Genomic DNA, 25,819 nt, shown 5'->3' with positions numbered 1-25,819 from the left:
TCGATAGGATACGACAGAAATCACCATTCAAAAGAATGGTGGTTTCTGATTTACTAAGCAGCCGTACTGATAATACGGCTGCTAAGTGGTGTGAAACACCCACGCAAATACGACAGGAAAATAGAACACCATTTTCATGTCGTATTTGCTTTAAGCCTGCACGGATCAGTCAGATCCGTGCAGGCTTCAGTGTAAAAAAATAGACAGCGGGGACCGGCGACAGCTTCAACATTACCTGGATTACGTCGGATCAAGAGAAGACTTCTTCAGCGCAGGACCAGGTGAGTAGGATTTCCTTCCACAGCTCCAATATGGATTTCTTCGGACCCGGACCGTCGACATGGACCTGGAGGACGACGCAGACAGCCGACATGGACCTGGAGGACGACACAGGACATCAGGACCAGGGCTACCTACGGGATCAAGAAATGTAAGTATCAGTATGTATGTAATGTGTGTATTAAACTTTTATTTTCATTGTGTCAGTGTGTTTATTGTACTATTTTTTTTAACTGTGGAACTACAAGTGCCAGCGGGCCCTTTAATGCCCAGCAGGCTGGGACTTGTGGTTCTCCAAGTCCCAGCTTGCTGGCACTTGTAGTGCCACAGTAAAAAACAATAGTTTCATCTTTTTTTTACACCATAATCAGCCCGATGCCCACCGCCCAGGGGCATCGGGGACAGTACCAGGCTTCAGCCTGGTCAGGTAAGTCCTGGAGGGGGGGGACCCCTTCATTGGGGGGGTCCCCACTCCCCCAGGGCCCCTGGCCAGGCTGACTGGTCGGTAGGGATGAATGCTTTGGCCGGGGGGACTTGTATAAAAAGTCTCCCCCCGGCTGTGGCATTACCCTGCTGGCTGGTTTTGCCTGGGGCTGGTTCTTAAAATACAGGGGACCCCTACTCATTTTGTCCCCCGTATTGTGGGAACCAGCCCCAGAGCAGGAGCCTGGGGCTGGTTGTTAAAAATCGGGGAACCCCTATTTGTCGGGTTCCCTGATTTTTAATTACCGGCTCCAGGCTCCGTCAGCCTGGTGCTGGTTACGGCTGTGGGGGGGACCCCACGCCGTTTTTTATTTTTTTTATTTAATTTTTCTATTTTTTTTTTACACTCTGCAGCCTGCACGGATCTGACTGATCCGTGCAGACTGCTAGAAATAATTCGTATTAGCAGCCGTATATACGGCCGCTAATACGAATCATTACACCATCGGAGGGTTACAAAGCAGATGTATATGACTGCTTTGTAATTTCCCCTCCGGAACACGACTTTGCATACGACTAAAACAGTCGTATGCAGCCGTAGGGGAAATACCAATACGAAAAACTAGGTTTTTCATATTGGTAAATTTCCCCCAATGTCTTTTAGGAACAAGGTAGTTCACATGGGTGATTCACCGTATTGGACAAATTAGTGTGCACACTTTCGTTTACTGCAGCACAAATATCCTGCTTATAGGTGTAGTAGCAGCCACAAATTGAGCACAGGACTTCTGTCACACAAAGATCAGTGACAGTGTCCGTCCTGTCGTCTGAAGTAGATCTTACCGCTCAGTAGCGTTGGCAGATATCGGAATGATGGGCTAGTGCATCTGCACTGCAGCGCCTGCTTGTTCTGTGCCTCTCGGCTGGCTCAGCTGTTGAGAAGGAGCACAGCCGGCTGTAGTATTTGGCCGGTGCCGTCTCCTTGCCGCAGTCGACCAAATACTACAGTCAATTCAATTTGTGGCTGCTACTACACCTATAAGCAGGATATTTGTGCTGCAGTAAACGAAAGTGTGCACACTAATTTGTCCAATACGGTGAATCACCCATGTGAACTACCTTGTTCCTAAAAGACATTGTATCTTGAAAATCAATTGGATTCATACCATTCAAATCAACCCCTTTTTCTACCATAAGGGGATAGATTATCCAATGCTTATTTCAATTGGTCTCATAATAGCACTTCGTTGATACCCTGGTTTTAAATGTATTATTGTATGTATTGTTGTGATATATGTTTTTTTAATAAATTGTGAATTCCTTGTCATACCCAAGCGCCCCACGTTCCTTTCTTGTGCTACAGCAAACATGAGGAGTGACATGTACTAATATGTACACTTTGATTGCAGGTGGCACGACTTCAAAACCAACCTCAAGAAGAAATTGACCCAGCGGTGGGAACACAGCCACACCTCTGGGGCTGGCCCCATGCCTGGAAAGCTGAAGCTCACCCCCCTGGAGGAGATGGCAGAGTGCTGCATTGCAGTAGAGGAGGTCCGGGGGGGTGAGCCCCATCGACAGCGAGGCCCCAGCGGAACTCATGGCATCTTTTCTTGAAGGTAATTATTTGCCATGCCATAAGTAGCTGGTCCTAATTTTGCATGGAATGTGTTGTAATTGTAATTTTCTCTTTCAACAGCATCCCCACCGCTTGGGCCAGAATCTCTTGAGGTTGAGGAGTCTGTGCCACCTGCCACCAGTACCAGGCCCGTGCAGCAGCAGCAGCCACCGCCCGAGGCTGAATTCGACAGGTGGGTGCAGGTGCTTTCCCATATTCAGCAGCAGGGAGAGTCGGCATCAGAGCGGATGCGTAGGACCGAGGAGGTCTTGCAGGGTTTGGTCAGCAGCCAGCAGACTATTGCTGGGAGCCTGCAGGCTATGGCTGCCACCCAGCAATCAATTGCTGCTAGCCTGCAGGTGCTGGCTGATCAAGCCCTGCGGCAAAATGACCTCCTCCTCCACCATAATGAGCTTATGGTGGAGCTTATGGTGGAGCAATAGGGTCCTATTGTCATCCGTTTCTGGTGCATTCCCACCAGCAGCACTCCCTGCTGGCAGAGGGGGAACACCATCCCCCCCTCACCAGCATCTGCTCCACCTGGCCCATCATCTGAACGTGGCCGTGGCCGAAGAGCTGCTGCACGTGGCAAGGAGCCTGCCAGGGGCAAACGTGCCCGCAGATGAACTTGTGTCCGCATTAATCTCCACCCTTATGTCTTCCCAAATCTTTCATTGAGCTGTGTGTGTCAGCTTCCTGTGTCGAATTCCGTGCAGAGGGTACCCACATTTGCCCTCGTTTCGAATGTCATGTTTGGTTCCCCTGTTGCCCTCTTTCGGCTACCATTACTGTATGCTGTACTTGAAGTGTTGGTGCTATACTTTGGTTGTGAAGCCACCTGATGTGTTCCTAATGATTCTGCTGTGGCTATGTATGTCAAAAAATCATGTCTTTATTATATATTTTTTAATTTTATTCCTGGCATGGTACCTTTTAATTTGTTACGGTTTCCAGTTTATTTTATAAGTTCTGGTAATAAATGTGTTTTTTTTTTTCACCAAAATGTGTGGCTTAATTGATACATGTAGAAGTGACATGTGTATTTCTATTATTAATATTAAGTTGTGTCCATTATTTGCAGTGTAAAAGTGTGTGTAAAGTGCAGCATACAGTATATGTGTGTGTTTAGTTAAGTCCATTTAAGCTGCAATGATTCCAATTGAAGCAGTGACAAGCGTGTAATTAATGAGTAATGGGTAAAGGAGTGGATTGTATTGTGTTCAGCTGTCATTGGTTGTAGTGATTGCCTAGCGCATGAACGAGTGGTGTCCGCAAAGCAATACTCGCTTATGGACACCGCATATTTCTTGCCTTTTTGTTCGCGTGCATTCGGTGTGCTGCTTGAATGCACGCCTACCAAAATGAGTGCACTCCCTCGTGTCCGCCCATGTTTCCGCCCAGTTTAGCTCACTTTGAAAGTACGCCCCTGTGTAGTTCCGAATGACGCCCATAATACGCCCATATTTCACGAGTGATTGCGGTGCACATTTCTGTACGGTATTACTAAGTACAAGTACGGAGACCATACGTGGCACATGCACATAGTGTTCCCCACGCATGCACAGACGGCTAAAAAACGCCATCCGAAAGTATTCGGAAATGTACGCATCAACCAGAATAAGGCCCTCTGTTTTCTACCACATCCTCGCAAATCTACTACAGACGCTGTCTGTCTTCCCAAATCCCTGCTCTCTGTCTGCTTTCACTGACCTACCCTCTCACCTCTGGTCCTCATGGCTGTTAATCTCTCAACTTCACTTTCTCCTACCGCTGCTCCCCCCTCCCATCCCATACCTATCCTGACCACTCGCCCCCCGCACCCCCACCCTCCCAACAACCCCCCTCGCTTCTGCAATCCCAAAAACCTTATCCACATAAATACACAACCCACCCCCCTCTTTCCTGTGCCCTATGGAATGCCAGATCCATCTGCAACTAACTCCCTGCCATCCATGACCTATTCATCTCTAGCGCATTCCACCTCCTTGCTATCACCGAGACCTGGCTCTCCACCTCTGATTCTGTCTCTCCAACTGCTCTCTCCCATGGTGGCCTCTCTTTCTCTCACAGCCCCAGGCCTGACGGTCGCCAAGGTGGCGGCATGGGTTTTCTCCTCTCAGCCTCATGCACCTACAGTGTCATTCACCCTGAACCCTCTCTCCTTTTCTCATTCATTGAGTCTCACTCCATCTGTCTGTACTACCCCTACCACCTCCGTGTCGCTGCAATCTACCGCCCCCCCCCCCTGGCCCTATCTCCCAATTTCTTGACAACTTCGCCACCTGGCTTTCACACTTCCTCTTCTCTGACCTGCCATCTGTCATTCTTGGTGACTTAAACATCCCCTTGGATAACCCCACTGATCCTGGCACCTCCAAAATCCTCTCTCTCTGCTCCTCTCTTGGCCTACCTCAGTGGACTACCTCTCCCATCCACATCCCTCGATCTCGTCTTCTCTCGCTCTTGTTCCCTTACTGACTACACTATCTCGGCTTTTCCTCTTTCTGACTATCACCTCATCTCCTTCTCCCTCACTGCTTCCCCCTCTCCCACCCCCTCTCCCAAGCGCATTGTCTCACGGCATAACGTCAACACACTTGATCTTGCTGCCTTCTCAAACACGCTGTGTCCTCTTCTCGCCCCTTCAACTCCTTGCCCTCCCCCCCTCCTCCAGCTCTTCCATCCTCCATCGTAGCCGCTGATTTTGCTACCTACTTTTCAACCAAAATCTCCTCTCTCAGGACTGTCATCACTGCTGCCATGACCTCACCCTCTCCCTACTCCCCTCCTACATCTCCACTCCCCTCCTTCCCACCCCTGTCCTCATTTTACCCCACCACTGCCGCTGAAGTACACTCTATCCTTCAATCCGCTTCTCCCTCCACCTGCCGGCTCGATCCTATCCCCTCCAATATTATCCGTCGTCTCAGTCCGTCAGTCTGCTCTCACCTGGCTCACCTCTTTAATCTTTCCCTATCCTCTGGGATCTTCCCTTCCTCCTTCAAACATGCTCTTGTCTCCCCAATTCTCAAAAAAAAAAATATGGACCCCAACTCTCCATCCAACTACAGGCCCATCTCCCCCCTCCCTTTTGCCTCCAAGCTCCTAGAACGTCTGACCTATAATTGTCTCCTAAGCCACCTTACTGCTTACTCCATTCTAGACCTCTTCCAATCCGGGTTCCGCCCTTTACATTCCACTGAAACTGCCCTGACCAAAGTCACTAACGATCTAATATCGGCTAAATCCAAAGGCCTCTTCTCTATCCTCATCCAGCTTGATCTGTCGGCTGCCTTTGACACTGTTGACCACCCTCCGCTCCTTTGGCATCACTGGCATGGTCTTCTCCTGGTTCACTTCATACCTCTCCAATCGCTCCTTCTCCGTATCCACTCCGAGCTCCTCCTCTCCTACTACCCCGCAGCCAGTCGGTGTTCCCCAAGGGTCAGTCCTTGGCCCTCTCCTCTTCTCCCTCTACACCACCTCTCTGAGCACCCTCATCAGCTCCTATGGTTTCCATTACCACCTTTATGCTGATGATACCCTAATCTATATCTCCTCCCCCGACCTATCCCCATCTCCCCTGTCCAAGGTCTCCGAATGCCTCACGGCCATCTCAGCCTGGATGACTCAACGCTTCCTGAAACTAAACATGGCTAAAACTGAACTTCTAATCTTCCATCCCCCGAACATCCCCTCTTCTCCCACTATCTCCATCAGCATTGGTGAAACCGAGATCACCTCCACCGACCAAACGCGCTGCCTCAGGGTCATCATTGACTCCTCCCTCTCTTTCACCCCCCAAATTCGTGCTCTCTCACAGTCTTGCCGCTTTCACCTACGCAACATCTCACGCATCAGACCATTCCTCTCCACTGACGCGACCAAAATTCTCATTCACTCTCTTGTCATCTCCCGCCTTGACTACTGCAACATCCTTCTCCGGGGCTACCTCTCACCCGCCTCGCACCTCTCCAATCTATTCTTAATGCTGCTGCTAGGCTCATCTTCCTCTCCTGCCGCTCTACCTCCGCCTCCCCCCTCTGTCTATCTCTTCACTGGCTCCCCATTCCTTTCTCTTTAAACTCCTCACCACAACCAACAAGGCTCTCTCCTCCTCCACTGCTCCTTACCTCTCTTCACTGATCTCTAGCCACACTCCCTCCCATCCTCTTTGCTCCATCGCTGACCGCCGACTGACCTCTCACCTAATCACCTCCTCCCACTCCCGTGTCCAAGACTTCTCTCACGCTGCCCCCCTGCACTGGAACAACCTCCCGCCACCCATCAGGTTTTCTGATTCCCTTACCTCCTTCAAGCGCTCTCTCAAACCCACTTTTTTTGACTAGCCTATCCCTCCTCCTAACCTCTTTTGATCCTCCATAGTTTTTAAATCTTTTTTTTACACTAAATCACCGCACAGGGCCACCGGGGACAGCACCAGGCTTCAGCCTGGTCAGGTAAGTCCTGGAGGGGGGGGACCCCTTCATTGGGGGGGGGTCCCCACTCCCCCAAGGCCCCTGGCCAGGCTGACCGGTCAGGGGGTTAATGCTTTGGCCAGGGGGACTTGTATAAAAAGTCTCCCCCGGCTGTGGCATTACCCTGCTGGCTGGTTTAGCCTGGGGCTGGTTCTTAAAATACGGGGGACCCCTACTCATTTTGTCCCCCTATTTTGGGAACCAGCCCCGGACCTGGAGCCTGGGGCTGGTTTTTAAAAACCGGGGATCCCCTATTTGTCAGGTTCCCTGATTTTTAATTACTGGCCCCGGCTCTTTCAGCCTGGTGCTGGTTACAGCTGTTGGGGGGGACCCCACGCTGTTTTTTTTTTACATTTATTTATTTTACAATTTTTTAATCACTAAAGCCTGCATGGATCTGACTGATCCGTGCAGGCTAAAGCCAAATACGACAGGAAAATATAGTGTATTTTCCTGCCGTATATTCGTGGCAGTTTTACACTAATTAGCTAAGTAAATCAGGAACCACCATTCTTTTAAATGGTGATTCCTGTCGTATTATATCGATGGTGTAGACATTCTTATTTGTAAATACAAATACAAATGTCCCATCAATATGAATACGAATATTTGTATTTTTGGCATAGTAAATGCCAAAATTACGAATACACCCAAAAATGTATATTTTCCTAGGAAAATACGATTTTTTTTTACGAAATCATATTAGTAAATTTGGTACTCTTTACTTAGAACGGCGCCCACGATTTTGATCGTGGGCATCGTTAGTAAAAAATCGCGGGCATCGCGGGCATTGAATGCACTAAAAAATCGGGTGCGATGCGACCGACGCGATGCCCGCGATTTCCCATAGGGAACAATGTTAAATGTCTCAATTGACCCGATTTTCCTGTTCAATGCCTCAATTGACCCGATTTTTCCATAGGAAACATTGTTAAATGGCCCACAGAGGCCACATAGGCACCCTGAAGTGTGAAATGGCCCCCACAATTGTTAACACCACCCCATGATCAACGTGAACCCAAAGCGTGGCGAGCGCAGCGAGCCCGCGAGGGGCGGCGGTACGCGTCATACAACCTTTTCATACCCCCACTATCCACGTCGGCGTGGAGTTGAGAATAGAAAGTGCGGCGAGCGCAGCGAGCCACCTAGCCCGAAGCGTGGTGAACGCAGCGAGCCCCACGAGGGGACGCGGACAGCTGTGCAGCCCGCGAGGGGACGCGGATACCTGTGAAGGTATCCGCGTCCCCTCGCCACGCTTCGGGCTCGGTGGCTCGCTGCGCTCGCCACACTTTCTGTTCTCAACTCCACGCCGACGTGGATAGTGGGGGTATGAAAAGGTCATAGGACGCATACCGCCGCCCCTCGCGGGCTCGCTGCGCTCGCCACGCTTCGGGTTGACGTTGATCGTGGGGTGGCGTTAACAATTGGGGTGGCCATTTCACACTTCAGGGTGCCTATTTGGCCTCTGTGGCCCATTTAACATTGTTTCCTATGGAAAAATCGGGTCAATTAAGGCATTGAACAGGAAAATCGGGTCAACTGAGACATTTAACATTGTTCCCTATGGGAAATCGCGGGCATCGCGTCGGTCGCATCGCACCCGATTTTTTAGTGCATTCAATGCCCGAGATGGCCACGATGGGTGCCCTTCTAGGTAAAGAGTACCGTAAATTTCCCCCCATAGCGTCTTCTCAGTCCATATGGATCTAGTTTGTGTGGGTTTTTATATTACTTTTTTCTCTTTAGTATATTTCTTGACTTTTACACTGAGAGAAGCGCTCAACAGGTCAAACTGGTCTGTGCAGCTTTCTACAAAACACGCGACTCACAGGCAGGACTTTCCAATTTAGGCACAAACTGACTGAACAGGCACATTAGCTATTATTCAGATCTGATCTCAGTACAAATTTGTTCAAAAAATTAGCAAAACCATGTGCACTGCAGGTGGGGCAGATGTAACATGTGCAGAGAGTTACATTTGGGTGGGGTGTGTTGAAACTGAAATCTAAATTGCAGTGTAAAAATAACGCAGCCAGTATTTACACTGCACAGAAACAATATAACTCACCCAAATCTAACTCTCTCTATACATGTTATATCTGCCCCACCTGCAGTGCACAAGGTTTTGCCCATTTTGATAACAAATTTGTTCTGCGATCAGATCTGATTAAGGGCCATTGTTAACCATGACATTTGTCCCACCTGCAGTGTACATGGTTTTGCCCATTTTGAGAACAAATTTGGCCTACGATAAGGTCTGATTCAGTCCCTTAGTTCTACAGTGTACAAGACTTACTGTAAATTATTGGTCTGGCAGACATGCCAAATTGTCCGGCATTGATAATTATATTCATCATGAATTGTATGTGCTGCCCTAGACCATGAACCTGACATTTCCCCTGTCCTGCCACAGGACAGGACCATAGAAATATTTCTTCCCAAGGGAAGGAATTCAGGTATCATGCAGAGGCAGAAGTCTGGGAGGCAATGGACTCATCTGCTGTAGGGCTCCTGCTCTCAAGGGGCACCTCTCCACCACTGCCAATTTAAATCCATTAATTGAAAGCCATCAAAATTGCTTCTGTGGCTGAGTTCTGAAATATATATGGTTCTCCCTCTCTTTCTGTATATACATACAGTATATAATATATATTTCATAACAGACTATATATGTTTTGAATAATGTTGTGTGTGTGTGTGTGTGTGTGTGTGTGGGGGGGGGGGGGCACCAATATTCATCTTGCCTCCGGGCAACTGGGATGAACTTACGCCACTGGTATCATGGACTTATGCAATTGGCTACAGGGTTTAAATTGAATATGCCTACAATGTCAGGACAGTTTATCAGCTGTGTCTGTGTTTAGTGTTCCAGTACTACAGGTCCATTATTGTAAACAGGGCCGGATTAAAGGGGGGGCAAAGGGGGTCAGTACCCCTGGGCCCCCCTCTAGCTAGGGGGCCCCTGTGGTTGCCATGTATTTAATAGAAAAATTAGCTAAAGGTTTTGTGCATGGAAGTGGGGTAGTGCTGCAGCTTCACCTATCTGACAATGTGACAATGATTAATGGTGCTGAGCATTGGGTGCCAAGGCACACTGACTGCACAAGTGTGCACACAGCAGCCTAGTCATGGGAGGGTTTTTAATCAGAGGCAGCAATGAGCAAGTGAGGTCTCCTACAGTACTACAGAGTAAGGTGCAGAGGGACAAACACAGGTTTTTCATGTGGTGTGTATGTATGCAGTTACCCATTGACCAAGTTTATACTGTCTTTTCTCTATGTTTTGACAGTGTAATATTCTCCCATGCAGTTTGTGGCCAGTAATGACCATACCTCCCAACTGTCACGATTACAGCAGGACAGTCCCGATTTTCGGGTCCTGTCCCGCTGTCCCACCCGCGGCAGGCATTGTCCCGCTGCGGGGGGTGGCAGTTGGGAGACCCCCCAATCTAATAGAATAGACGCTGTGCGCATGCGCACAGCGTCTTTTCTCGTATGAAAATGAGGTCGCGGCTAATTAGCATAAGCCGCGCCCCATTTGCATACGCCCCGTCCCTATTTCCCCAACACAGAAGTTGGGAGGTATGAATGACAAGTGCAAGGGGGCCCCCCTGTCTAAAGTGCCCCGGGCCCCCCGAAGGCTTAATCTGGCACTGATTGTAAAGCATATGGGGTTTGACTGCAGCAAAGCTGATGTGAGGTGGATGGGTTAAGTTCCCTAGTGTCAGGATTACTGTGTGAACAGAGGTTGAGTTAGAAAACAGTGGCAGATTGAATCATTCCAATACACATCAGACTTTTTTATCCTGCTAGCATGACATTGCTAAGCTTTTTCGGATACTCAGGTGCTTACATTACTTATCAGCAATGTGAGGTCAGGGGTTTTTGAGATTGGTTTCCCGGTTGCTGTAACAGCAGCAAACCCGCCATTAGCTTTTTTAGGTGTTCTCTATATGTCTTTGGTCAGTAGTTAAAGGTTTAACCATGGTGGTTTTTTATATGCTTGTCTGCCAGTGTATGTTTCCATGGTTTGTGACTCTGGTGTCCACCTGAAGTGACCTCAGCTGTTTATTAATTATCCTTATCTTAGGCACCCTGACCATGGGTGATCCCTACAATCGTTTGCCGCATGCTACATGACTACTCTGAAGTTTAATGTACAAACATGGTAATATAAACCTATACTAGTACAGAACACGTGAGGTAGAGCATCATTTGACACCTGTACAGGGGAAACTCCCAGCATGGAGGGCCCATCTCCTCTTCTAGAAATCATGTTCCATACTCTGTATTTGAATTATATTTATATACATACAGTATGTATACTGCACAGGAACACGGTAGTGACTATTGTGGCTGACCACCCGCCTGGGGACTGAGCACACCCCTACATATGGGCACCTACCGCCACATTCCCCCGGTGGGCCCTTTAAACTCCAGTGCAACACCGAACCTGTAGATTGAGTATTGGGTGATTTAGGTAGAGTTTCTGAATTGCTTAAGTGATGGCCCCCATGGGGTCTTCTTTTTTAATTACAATTTAATTAAGTTAGCTCGGCGGTATGTATTATTATTGCTGGTTACAGGCATTAGGGTATAAAGAAATTCCTTGTAGAGGTAGGCCTGGAATAGGATCTTCAGATGTGTAGGGATGGCACCCGTGTTATTTGTGAATCAGCCTGCTTAAGTATTGAGATATACTTTTGTCATCACTCATGTAGACATTTAACCCTGATCAGGTGATTAAATATTCACTGCACTGGGTCCCGCTCATTAGATATGCACAGAGCGGGACCTCAGTGGCAATAAGTGTGCCGGAGCCCTTTCTTAATGGAAAACATTAAAAATACATATTTTATAGAAATTGGTGTTTGGTTAGGCTTCCTTGTGTTTTTAATAAAAAAAAAAATTACTTATGGGGTGACATTTAATAGGATGCGATTTGTGTGTTTTTGTGATTTTTAGGCAACAAAATGGCGTATCACATTTTTTGCCAAAATCGCTTACTTAATAGGGTGTGCTAAGTCCCATAATTCGCACATTTTGTGCGATAACTCGCACTTTCTAACTTGGCGGTTTAAATTCCTTATTTTCATCGCATCCAGATGTTTTCCCATACAAAAGTATACAAATCGCTTATTTAATGAGATGCGCAAATGTAATTCGCATTTTTTTAAGGGTCTAAAATTCGCCAATGTTTCAGACCAGGTCCTGATGGGCTAATTGACCCAGAAGTAACTTTGGTCAAGTGCAGAAATGGTTAATTTTCACACAGGTGTCCTCATTTATATTCATAAACTCCACACCCTGAGGAAGAACTGTATTAGTTCGAAACGCATTGGTGTTAAGGAACATTTTAACCTTGGACTGAACCCCTATCCACCAGTGTGTTGTCATATGCACGTAACCTGGACTACACTTCTCTCATTCCGGGTGGGAGAGGAGCTTCCGGTACAGTGGGAGGGTGGAGGTCCTGCTTTTAATGGAATAAAAAGTATTTTTTACTTGGAATATCCGTATGGTCCTGTCGTTTTGGATGATGAAATAAAAATAAACCTTTGGATGAAAATAGGGCATTGTCCCCTGGTGAGTTCTTGTATTCTTTATTATATATGTTGATAACCTGAAAAGAAACTGCTACGGGAACATCTCCTAGCTTGACTAGGTGAGTCATTCTAGGATTCAGAAGTTGTGGAATTTTATTCACAGATCTGTATTAATAAGGAAATTGTCATATACCCCAACATCATTAAGGAAACCTGTGAGGGTTTTAGAGATGGAGATTGTGCAGAGTGGTGTGGAGCTGGCTTTTTGTGATTTTGACCGTTTGGTGGAGCTGCGCAGGAGGAGGGCTGGCTACTTGGCTACCAGATCCAGGTACCACTAAATGTCGGAGGGCTGGCTACTTGGTAAGTACATTTTAATATATAGAAATGTTTGGCCATTATGTATAGTGCTACAATGTGTTACTTTACATACTAACCAATTATTACATTTCTGTTTAGTGTCCCAATAGTGTGTAAACTGTACCCACAACTCTATTAAATCTTCATGACCTTTTAAAGGTGCAGTCAGTCTGCCTAAAATATGGCTCTGCTTGTTTTGTAAACCAGTAATTACCAACAGTATGTGTACCCTGTACTATAGTGCCTGTTCTTTAAAATCTAAAGTGGAACTGTAGTGTGTACGCTCTTCTGATATGTGCAATATATTGGTGGAATCAGTCCCTCTCCTTTACCAGAATTGTTTGCATATTGGTGTTGCCCCCCTTGCTCATGTAATATCAATTCACATATGTTACCATATACTGTACTGACCTCATCTTTTCTGTAAAGGTGACTCATGGTATGGGTGTCTTCCATGGCTCATAACACGGAAGCGTTCCCCGGAAGGCCCTGCACAGCACCGCTATAACGATGCACACGTTGCCACCCGCAATGTTGTGGAACGAACCTTTGGGGCGATGAAAAGTCGTTTCAGGTGTTTGGACAGATCAGGAATACTACTTTACCACCCAGCAAAAGTAGTGATGATTGTCCAGGCTTGCTGCATGATACACAACATTGCCCTCTCCCAACCATCTTATGTGAAGGATGGCAATGCAGCAGTCGTGCAGGAAGCTGAAACTACCCCAATTACGGTAGTTAGGGGTACGCAGAGGGGGGATCTGATGCCTAGGGAGATCATCAGGCGCTATTTCTCAGGTAATAGCATGTGTAAACTATCCAACCATGTACCTTTGGTGTAAGTGTGTTTGCATACCATAAAGCATTTCCCATTCATTATCACCAATATTTAGGGGAGTAGTCATATACAGGGACTATAGCGCGGACTAGTGCGGCATTTTCCTCATATGAGAACTGCACCTTACGGCCACTTTGGGTGCGTCCACTTTCTGCCTCCTCCTCCACCTCCTCTGAGGCCATGTCCCCCTCCTCCTCCAGGGCAGTCTGACCCTCCTCCTCCTCCATCTTCCTCCACCTCAGGCCAGTCAGCATCAGACATGTGGGCCTCCTGCAGCTCCTCCTCGGACTGTGTGCTGAACAGGTCCTGTGTGTGGGATGCAAGAGGGTCCTCCACCTCCTCCTGCTGTGCCTGCTCCTCCAGGGTCCGGGCTGGGCCAGGCCTTGCTGTCTGGCACACTGCTGCCTCTCCCTCTCAATGTGCTGCCTCTCAGCATGCCTCTGCTGCCTCTCCCCCTGGCTCCTCTGGCACTACTGCTGCCTGTGACTGGCCCACTGCTCCCTCTGCCACCTACACTCACTGCCACTCCTCTCCCAGACATCGCTCCTCTCCTCTCTATACTCCTTACTACCTTTCAAAGGTCAAAATGGCAAATGTGCCCCTTTATATAGGGGGTGTGATGCATAATGTAGTGGACTTAGGTGGGCCAATACGTTAGGGGGTTATTTGGCATGTGGAGGCAGTATTGTAATTTGTATTCCGGTTGGTCAGAAAATCGCACCTGACCGGCGGGGAAAATCGCACATTTATGTGTCATAAATTCTCATCACATCGCACCACATCGCATCTCTTCGCAGTTTTTGGGCGCATTTTCGCATTCCATTAAAAAAAAAAACGGTTTTGAAGCAACAAATTTGATTTTAAAAAGTGCGATACGGTGCGATTTTGAAATGTTACTAAAAATCGCATCCTATTAAATGTCACCCATGGTATACAACTAAGGAAAAATAAAAAGTGTCTCATACTGTAGGTGTATTAATGCAAATACTCGATATTGACTACAACACTTAAATCAATCAAAAATATTGACGGTATAATTTTTTATTTTTTTTTTGTAATTCATGCAATGCTTAATAAAGCATCTTCTGAATCTCTTGTCTTTTCATTTAAGAGGATCAACCTTTGTAGTGTTACCTCTTTATCTATAAAGCTATGACAGGCCTGTATTTATTGACCCTTGTATGTCAGTGTGCTCTCTGTTGGGTTAGGGTTATGAAGTGGTAAGATTGGATTGTCATCCAGGTAACTTATACTTATTCTCCTACTAGTTAAAGCTGATATCTTATATGTCAAAGTTCATACCACAATTTTACTTTTGATCAGTTACTGAGCCTGTTTTTTTACGGTGACCTGCTATCTCCTGCACATGTGGTTCTCTGTCCTATTTCTATACACAGTGCAGTGTTTCTTAGTGGGAAGCAGTGGATGACAGTCATGTCTCTGCTGAAGCTGCTTTACGCTCAGCTGCTCTTCCTCTACACATCTAAATATAGACTTTTTTTCCTGAATTCCCTGCGGTCTGAAGAAACACCATGTGAAGCTTATACTGTAGCAAAGAAGACTATGACAGTGGCATGGCCCGCTGAGCATCAGATGAACTTTTTTTATTAGCAAATGCATTCTCACACATATGTTTACATTACACGTTTTCTTTAAAAAAAAAAAATGACTGTCTGTTCTGCACATATGTAACATATGTTTATGTGATTAGAATTCATGTTTTCTAAAAGTGATTGGAATGTCGTACCAGCTGGTTGGTGAAAGAAATGGAACAGCACTTAATGTAATAAAAAATTATAAATACCAAAAAAGTACAATAATTGTCCCCAATAGTTTAGTATACCAACATCAAATATTTAAGTATTGAGAATTACTATGGAACATTAAAAACACAATCAAGATTCATTTGCATACAGAAATCTTATTAGGATCCACTTACTTGTACAGATGTACAGTAAATGGACAATTCAGAAAGTGAACATTTTAATTAATAAATTAAGCTGTTGCAAATTTACATAGCTGCAGAGTTCTCAGGATTTATATTTTCCAATGGTGAAGTCATTCGTATTTGGCAACTTTATTGAACAAATTCCTTCAATTAATTTTGCGGTCAGGCTGATTTGCCGGTTCCCACCATAGGAGCCCATGTTAAACTCCTATCATTCTGGGTTCAGGTTTCTTGTGTTTTTTTTTAACCCTTGGATGCCTACATGGACTGAAGAGGACTTGATCTACACTGGAAGGTGGTGAGTATAATTTTTTTCTTACAGCACTAAAATGGATTCTACTGGACAAGAGGACAGATCTACAGTGCAACATAGGTGAGTATATGTATGTATGTTGACAGTATGCATGTATGTAAATAAAGTTTTACTGTGTACGGTGTGTGTATTTATTTGAGTATTGGTCCTGCACTTGAACAAGTCCCAGTTCCACAGCAGAACCCAATGGTCTTTATTTATTTAATTTTAAACTTAAACTCTCAACCAAGCACCCGCTTCCCAGGGGTGCTGTGGGAATAGCTGTGGGTGGAATTAGGGGGGCTTTATTGGAAGTGTCCCCACTTCCCGAGGCCCCAAGGACCCAGGGCTGATATAAGTCTCAATGTCCAACCTCAAATAGATTACCTCAAGTCATGCATAACAGTATGAGGGAAACTCCCTCTAACTGTCACAGGCATAATTAATCTTGTCAAGATGACAGCTCAGCCAAAGCTTCTATATACCCTACAGCACGCTCCAATTTACATCCCACAGTCTATATTTAAACTAATGGATGGTATACTTTCATCCATTATCTGGTCCAGCAGAAGAGTGAGAATCAAGTTAAACACGCTGACCCGCTCCCGTGAGATGGATGGCATGGCAGCCCCACACTTTAGATTCTATTATATAGCTGCACAACTATCTCATATACACGAGTGGTTGGGTGATGACTCTGAAGTGGCCCTCCCTACTCGGGTGGTCTCTAAACTTACCCCAGGACTGACACCCCTACAAATCCTTCTCTCTGGCAATGCAACACTAATTAATCTACCCATTTTTAGGCAGGCCATATTGGTTTGGGAACGTGCAGCCTCCTCTTTACACGCACTTGGCTGGCACACGGACATTCCCCTGGTTGGCACGAAGAGATTTCTTGAACTGAATGGGGCGGGTTGGGTAGGGCTTGGAAGAGTTATGGAATATCCTCTATTGGCCATCTGTACCTGGATGGTGTATTTAAAACCTTCCAGCAGCTGCAAATGGAATATCCAATCCCAAATACTCACTTTTTTCGCTACCTACAAGTGAGGCATGCCTGTGGGGCTCAATTCTCCCAACGTCCACCCCTTATCCAGGAATCCCCAGTTAGAAAACTGTTATACTGTACCCTCTGGGCCGCCCACATTTAGGGGGAAATTTACCAATATGAAAAACCTAGTTTTTCGTATTGGTATTTCCCCTACGACTGCATACGACTGTTTCAGTCGTATGCAAAGTCGTGTTCCGGGGGAGAATGTACAAAGCAGTCATATACAACTGCTTTGTAACCCACCGATGTCGTAGGAATTCATATTAGCTGGCCATATATACGGCCGCTAATACGAATTCGTACAGGCAGTCTGCACGGATCAGCCAGATCCGTGAAGGCTGCAAGGTGTAAAAAAAATAGAAAAATTAAATAAATAAAAAAAAAAAACCAGCGTGGGGTCCCCCCCACAGCCGTAACCAGCACCAGGCTGAAGGAGCCGGGGCCGGTAATTAAAAATCAGGGAACCCGACAAATAGGGGTTCCCCGATTTTTAACAACCAGCCCCAGGCTCCAGGTCCGGGGCTGGTTCCCAAAATACGGGGGACAAAATGACTAGGGGTCCCCTGTATTTTAAGAACCAGCCCCAGGCCAAACCAGCCAGCAGGGTAATGTCACAGCCGGGGGACACTTATTATATAAGGTCCCGCGGCCAAAACATTAACCCTACCGACCAGTCAGCCTGGCCAGGGGCCCTGGGGAGTGGGGAACCCCCAATGAAGGGGTCCCCCCCCTCCAGGACTTACCTGACCAGGCTGAAGCCTGGTGCTGTCCCCGATGCCCCTGGGCGGTGGGCATCGAGCTGATAGTGGTGTAAAAAAAAGAATAATCTGTTGTCTAATACTGGGGCACTATGAGTCCCAGCAAGCCTCCCCCGCAAGCTGGGACTTGGAGAACCACAAGTCCCAGCCTGCGGGGCATTAAAGGGCCCGCTGGGTCTTGTAGTTCCACAGTATTAAAAATAGTAAAATAAAACACACTGACACACACTTAAACTAAAACTTTAATACATCCAAAGCCCATACATACTGATACTTACCTATCTTCTTCCCGTAGGTAGCCCTGGTCCTGATGTCCTGCAGTCCTGTGTCGGCGTTCTGCTCCATGTCGACGTCGCTGTCGGCCGACGAAATCCATGGAGGAAGCTGTGGAAGGAAACCATACTCACCTGTCCCAGGGCGACGTAGTCCAGGTAAGGGTCTTTGCAAAAAAACAAACCGACACGCGAAACCAGACCGGACAGATGAGCCGCACGGTGTTTGTGTACATCGTGCGGCTCCGCCTCCCGAATGCCGCTATTGGCCGCCTTGCGGCCTAGCGGCCAATCCTGGAGACCCTGAGATTCCTGGTCTAGACTGCATTTTGAGGCTGTATAATTGTGAACAGATACCGTATTGAACGCATCTCTGTCTAGAAAATAGCCACTTTTGGCTTTGGAGACCCCTTTCTCTCTTTTTTTGCCTGAGGCTGCTTATATTTGTACCATTATGAACAGAGGCACATCGGGTATAACACCTTTGTGAAAATCATTCACCTATTCCAACCTTAGAGACTATATCCATCTAAATCGGCTGAATTGCATTAAAGGCTGGATTGATCCATAGTGAACTTGGCAGTTTATGCAAGAAAATCTACTTGAGAGATCCCTTTCCACTCTAATTGATTGACTCATCGCCCCTGATAAAGTCCTAAGGGACGAAACGCGTCGGGCCGCGGATTTACCTTATATGTGGCATAATTGAAAAAACTCAAAAAGAAAAATGCATTGCTGGACAAACCATCAATAAATGCTTATTTGTTTTTATCCATTTTTATTGACTAATTATCTGTAAAGCCACTTAGTGGTATACTCAGCGCACCTTTATTCTTTTTCTTCTATATATATATATATATATATATATATATATATATATATATATATATATATATATATATATATATATATTTATATGCCTTCTACACCTGATTGTGTGCTTTATTGCATTGTGACATGGTTAATCCAAGGGTTCCCACATTGTTGTGCAATATCTTTCCACATTCTCGGGGCGACCAACCTCCCCACTCCTTTAAGGACAAACCACACAGGTTGTTGATAAACTCCAGAATTTTATTGCATTTCAATGTATTACATGATAATATGTACAGGTTATGCAGAACAACTCAATCTGTTAAGGCATGAATGTTGATTGCCACAGCAAAGTCAGATATTTTATTGCAAAGTAACTGTGTTCTTTTTCTTTCTTTACTTTGTTTTCTTGTTTTATTACTGTATGTTATTGCAAAACTTCAATAAAAAAATATTGAATTTAAAAAAAAAAAGGACCCAGGGCTGACATTATAACAGGGGGAGTTTGTATAAAAAGTGTCCTCTGGCTGTGGCATTACCCTGTGCTGGCTGTAGGAGACCAGTGCTTGTTCCAAGAATAAGGGGGCTCCTACTCCTTTTTCCCCCCATATTTCTGGAACCAGGACCGGTTCAAATACAAAAAAAGAATAACAGTATCCTATTGGCGCACAAAAGAGCAGAAGTGAATACAGGGAAAAGAAGGTCACCTAACCTTCAATACAGACAATTTATATACAGAAATGGCTTCCCCTGTCGCACACCGCGCTCACAACTTATTATAGATATCTTGAATAATTCTTGTGGTGTTCCTCTCAATCTTTATTTAAATGGTTCAAATGGAAAGCTTATTTTTTCTGTTTAATTTCTCTCCGTAACGGGGTATGAAAAAAAGAAATAATGGAATATGGTGTAATACGTACTACACCATATTCTATTCTTTCTTTTTTTTTATACCCCGTTACAGAGAAAAAGAAAATAGAAAAAATAATCTTTCCATTTGAACCATTTGAATAAAGATCGAGAGGAACACCACTTAAGAATTATTTAAGAAATCAATAATAGGTTGTGAGCGCGGTGTGCGACAGGGGAAGCCATTTCTGTATATAGACTGGTTCAAAGAGCCCAGTGCTGGCTATGCTCCTGGGGGGACCCCATGCCATTTTTTTTATGTTTTACGCCTTTTTTTAAACAGGGAAGCATGCACAGATCTCCCTTGTCCAATGCTGACTACTCTGGACAGATATGCACACAGGCTCCCGTTTACATTCTTACAGGTATCCCTCTGTGTGTTGATGTCCCCCCAGACAGCGCATTTGTCCACTACAATTCTTTGGTATCAGGGGTCACCTAACACTGCATATAGGGGCCAAGAGCCCGCACTCCTCTTTCTTTCATACCAGCGTCATCCCTGCCTCTCTTTCACCCCCTCGTCCTCTCCTGGAAGATGATTTTTAAAAAAATCTAAAATTTAAAAATTTTAGATTTCTGCATGACCTGTTTCTCTGGCTTTAATGCCCACTCCCTGTACAATAGATTGTATTGGTAAAAGGGTACTTGTGGAGTATCACGGCTCCCATCGTATGGCATCGTATGCCATATGTAGTGGCATACGATGCGATACGATTTTTACCGATTTTTGAGCATTTTTGCTCAAAAATCCTATGCGATCGCATCGGATGCCATACGATGGCACCCGATTTTGCACTGAAATGCATCAAAATGCATTGAAATGTGTATTAAACTTGTGAAATGCCCCCAAATGCCATTTTTCATAGTGCACCACCCCCACTATCAACGTCAACCCGAAACGTGGCGAGCACAGCGAGCCTGCGAGGGGCGGCGGTACGCGTCCTATGACCTTTTTATACCCCCACTATCCACGTCGGCGTGGAGTTGAGAATAGAAAGTGTGGCGAGCGCAGCGAGCCACCGAACCCCGCGCGGGGACGCGGATACCTGTGAAGCCCGCGAGGGGACGCGTATAGCTGTGAAGGTATCCGCGTCCCCTCGCGGGGCACGCTGCGCTCGCCACGCTTCGGGCTCGGTGACTCGCTGCGCTCGCCACACTTTCTATTCTCAACTCCACGCCGACGTGGATAGTGGGGGTATGAAAAGGTCGTAGGACGCGTACCGCCGCCCCTCGCGGGCTCACTGCGCTCGCCACGCTTCGGGTTGACGTTGATAGTGGGGGTGGTGCACTATGAAAAATGGCATTTTGGGGGCATTTCACAAGTTTAATACACATTTCAATGCATTTTGATGCATTTCAGTGCAAAATCGGGTGCCATCGTATGGCATCCGATGCGATCGCATAGGATTTTTGAGCAAAAATGCTCAAAAATCGGTAAAAATCGTATCGCATCGTATGCCACTACATATGGCATACGATGCCATACGATGGGAGCCGTGATACTCCACAAGTACCCTTTTACCAATACAATCTATTGTACAGGGAGTGGGCATTAAAGCCAGAGAAACAGGTCATGCAGAAATCTAAAATTTCAGACAACAAATACTTTTAGAGTGAACATAACATTATAATTCAAAGCATAATTTGTCCCAACAGCTGGTTAACAAGTGAAAGCATTACTTCAAACCCCTTATAATTTTAAATCATGGTTGATTCTACTGTATTGCACAGTAATTAAACATACAGTAGTACATTGCTAATAAATGAGACTATAGTTACTCTTAGAGATAACAATGCGCTGTCTTCCAAAATTCACCCTCTTTATGTCTCCCCTCCTTCAGTTTCAGGAGCCTGCCTTAGGGCTCCTGTTTTTCCTCCTGAGATGTCATGTAGATTATCCTAGTTCCTAAGAGATAACAGCCTGATATGAACTATGTAGGCAGACTGATTTAAATATATATGATGTTAGATACTTGTGGTGTATATCTTTCAGGGGTTTGATTTGTCCAAAGCTGCTTCTGTGCAGAATATCAGAAACCAGAATTATTTCTATGCACCAGTCATTAGCATACTTACTCACTAATAATGACCTTAAATAATTTGCCTCGGTCCAACCCGAGGCACCCCTGCAAGTGTCCATAGATGCACAGTTTGGGAACCACCAACTTAGGGTGTTATTCCTAACTGATCTCTGTTGTGCAAAGTCGCAATCCGTTCAATTACCAAATGACTGCGCATATCTATGGATCGTAGTACACATGCAAGAGGTCAAATAGTTAACAAAACAGTGTATAGATCTAATCACAATCCCCTTGCAATTTGACGGACAGGAAGCCGGAGTTTGTGGGTGGTAACCTGCCGTTTTCTGAATGTGTTAGGAAAAACGCAGGTGTGTCCAGGCATTTTAGGGGAGGGTCTGTGACATCAGTGTTGGCCTTGATCAGCTTGATTATGTTGCTGCGTTATGGAAGGAACAGACCAGGAAAATCATTTTGTGGTGACTGAATTGCGTATGGATTTGTAGAGAATAGCGAATTGCGTTCCATTCACAATTCTTTCTCAGACCTGCACCCGGCGGGATGTCACTGTCCAGGTGGCGGCTATCTACTCACAGTCATCTGCAAATTTGCAGATTAGCAATCAGGTTTGAATTAGGCCCTTAGTAAATTTGGACAATAGGATGGAATTCCAGTCTGGGTGAAGGGTGTGAATTGCTGTTGCCATGGACTTAATCAGGGCCGGATTAAGGGGGGGGCGGCACAGGGGGTCAGTACCCCTGGGCCCCCCTCTAGCTACTCTAGCTAGGGGCCTTCTGTGGTCGGCATGTATTTGAAAATGTTTTTATTTTTTAGCTAAAGGTTTTGTGCATGAAAGTGGGTTAGTGCTGCAGCTTCACCTATCTGCCAATGTGACAATGATTAATGGTGCTAAGCTTTGGGTGCCAAGGCACACTGACTGCAAAAGTGTGCAGGGCATTACTGGGAGTTGACTAAGTCCCATGACACTTTGCATAAGAGGGCAAAGGATGAGAGGTTTGTGCTGAGCTCTGATTTGTGGAGCTCATTACATGCTTCACAGGCCCATGGAGGACAGTAGCAGCAACAGCCTCATCATGGGAGGGTTTTTGAAAAGAGGCAGCACTGAACCTGTGAGGTCTCCTACAGTCCTACAAGGTAAGGTCCATTGAACTGTGGAGCAGCCCCACAACCCTAATTCTTGAATGACAAATATCTACCCATCTAGAACAACACAAGAGAACTCCCCCCATCATAATCCTCCTCTCTGTAATCAAGACTCTCAAAGGCTAATCAAAAATTCTCCTCTATCTTGGAAATGTTATTACACTTAATTAGTTACACTACACTACTTTTTTTTATATAACAAAAAAATATCTAGGTGTTACCTAAAAAATACATTGCTACCCCACCTATCATACTCCCAACTCTCTATGTTCAATTGAGAAACGAAAGCAGCCATTATTTTGCTTAAATGCTCCTCTGCCGATGGTCCTGATGGATTCTCAGCTCAATATTGTAAGATATTAATAAAAGAAGTTCCCTCAGCTTAAAACATCTTTAATCATTTTAGAGGTGGCCTCTTTGACATGGCCTCTACCTGGCTAATATTGAAGTGATCCGTAAACCTGGGAGAGACCCCATTCATTGTTATAATAATATTTGGTGGTGCTGTATTACTCTTGAACCTCTGACAGATATTACTTTCATAACCGTCTAATTCACCATTACTTGAGAACCAACAGGTAGATTTATTAAGTTCGGTGAAGTGATAAAGTGTCTGGTTTTTATCACCGGCCAATTTGCTCCTACCTGTCATTTTTCGAACCAAGCCTGTAACTTCACAGTTAGAAGCTGATTGGCTGGTGATAAAACTCGGTGAAGTGATAAAGTGTCTGGCTTTTATCACCGGCCAATCAGCTCCTACATGTCATTTTTCAAACCAAGCCTGTAACTTCACAGTTAGAAGCTGATGGCCGGTGATATCACTTCACCGAGCTTAATAAATCTGCCAGTTTCTTTATTCTTTCTCTAGGACTCCTTTTGACTGCTAAATAATAAAACAAAATGAATGCATCATATTATCTTTGCCTCTACATGCAAATCACCAGCCAATTGGAAAAACTTTAAATGATTATTGATAAATATGATAAGCACACAGATAAGCAACAGCAATGAACAGAGTCACTGACAGTCAAGATAGTCCCTGTGCCCCCCAGCAATGTCCCAAGATACAAATTATGAGTACACTCCTACTTAGACAAAATTGGAAATGGTATATGTTTAGTCGGGTTCAGTATGATTTACCAACAATTGAAATACCGATAATAATCACTTGGCCGTTATACTGACAGGGTGTAAATACCAATGGCCAAGCTCCCGGCAGCAGGGCCGGTGCTAGGGTGTCCGGCGCCCTCCTGCAAACCATAAATTTTGTGCCCTTTCACATTGCTATTGCAACAAGCTGAAGCCCGAAAGTGGGAGCGTATGCAACATGCGATCCTATGGAGGATCTCGGGTGCATGTACATGAAAACACCATCGCAGTGCTGTGTCCGCAAAATGCCGGGACTAAAGGTGCCTATACACGCTGCGAGAATCGCATACATTATGGGCTAGATCACATCGCTCGGCGTGCATGCAATGTGTGTGCGATGCGATCCGAAAGCAGTACAAATGTATCTGCAGCACATACTTTTTGTACTGTTCGATGCGATGCCCACGGGAGCGCACATTGCATAGCACTCTGCTATTGCAGCGGGTATGGCCACCTTTAGGCACATTACCCAGCCCATTATTTAAAAAGTGTCTAAATTAATATAAAAAAATTACAATTATTAAAAAAGATGTTCTAAACATGTATAAGACTCACTGTTCTTCAGGCTGTTTAACTCCTGTGCAGTCCCTCCTCTTCTATCTGCGTAGGCAGGATGCTGAGAAGGAAGCCATTACACCCCTCTCGTGACTGAGAGGGAAAGGAGGGGAGAGAAGGAGCAGATGGAAGAAGAGGTGAGGAGATAGAGGGGCCCGAGTGTTGAGGACTGGCAGTGGCACTGGCACAGCACACTAAGAAGAGGGAAGGAAGCAGAGGCGGCGCTGCTGACTGTTCATCATTTGATTGACAGCTGACAGGCGCAGGGAGCAATGGGTAGGGGGCAGATCCGGACATGAAATGTCATCCAGGCATTTACAGACAGCGCTACATACCTCAGCACAAGTGTCCGTGAGGAAAAGGGGGCAAATCGCAGGAGGAGGACAGTGTGTGTGCGGTGCAGGGAGCTGCTCAGCTTCTCCATACTGCCGCCCACTGTCAGACAGGCACTGCGGGCGGCATGCAGGCTGTGTGCACTCGCGGTGCAGGGAGCAAATCTTTAAGGCAGTGCAGTTGGGGCTGAGGCAGCTTTAGCAGAGCAGGGAGGGAGACAGCGCCTTTTCAGCATGGCGCCTCCCTGCTTTGCAGGAGCTGCTGAGTGGGTAGCGCCGGCCCTGCCCGGCAGGTACATAATACAGACAGTTAAAATGCTGACACTCAATATTCAGACATGATTATACAGTTGTAATGTCGACACGTGCTTGACATGCTTTCACCATATAATTTTTTCACTCTTGTGTTGCCCTGGGGTCACTCGGCTGCATCGTTTTGGGGTGCCCTGTGCCCTAGATTTGTACCCCCCCAAAATGTTAGGGACTTGCCCGACTAATGAGGTCACCTGGATGTGGTGGGCAAGCTGTTACTTATGGCCATAATTAAGCGAAGAACCTTGCAAAAAATGCAACATTTTATTGCAATATTTATTAAATTGGGAGTTTGATTTGTGCACCTGCAACTTTGACTTTGTATGCAGTTCTACTGAAAGGTCTCCGCATGATCGCACCTCTCAATTGGTGTGCACCCCAGGACCCCACCCCTATATATCTAATGCTGTGTATTTACATACACAATAGAAGGTCAGATACCCCTTCTGCCTGGTAGTAGCACCCATGCCCACCTGTCCTATATATTGGTTTTAATTAGGTTCACATTTCTTAAGCCGTGTACACACGGCAGCGATAGAGGCTGATATCCCTGGGAATAAATCGCCGGGTGCGCGCTCCCGTTTTCAGCCCCATTCTAATTGCTCCTGCGACCAGCTGATTACCTCTGTGGCACCGCCGGCAGAGGTTCCCTTTCATCAGCGACCATCTCTGGTCGCTGATGAAAAGGAGACACTGAGCAAT

At 45.9% G+C, this 25,819-nt stretch overlaps 1 long non-coding RNA gene across 3 annotated transcripts in view; it reads left to right on the top strand.

Annotated features, from left to right (window-relative positions):
• The window catches only part of LOC146063901 (uncharacterized), a 165,165-nt gene that overhangs the window by 15,000 nt on the left and 124,346 nt on the right, over nucleotides 1–25,819 (top strand). For all 3 annotated transcript variants that reach the window (XR_014471705.1, XR_014471707.1, XR_014471706.1), the window contains exon 2: nucleotides 17,889–18,024. This is a non-coding gene — a long non-coding RNA (uncharacterized LOC146063901). The remainder of the gene's footprint in view (nucleotides 1–17,888; nucleotides 18,025–25,819) is intronic.

Source organism: Crinia signifera, chromosome 3 (genome assembly GCF_055691185.1).
Source record: "Crinia signifera chromosome 3, ASM5569118v1, whole genome shotgun sequence".
Taxonomy (NCBI): Eukaryota; Metazoa; Chordata; class Amphibia; order Anura; family Myobatrachidae; genus Crinia; species Crinia signifera.
Note: the sequence above shows the minus strand (reverse complement) of the source record. Positions and strands in the feature narration are given on the sequence as shown.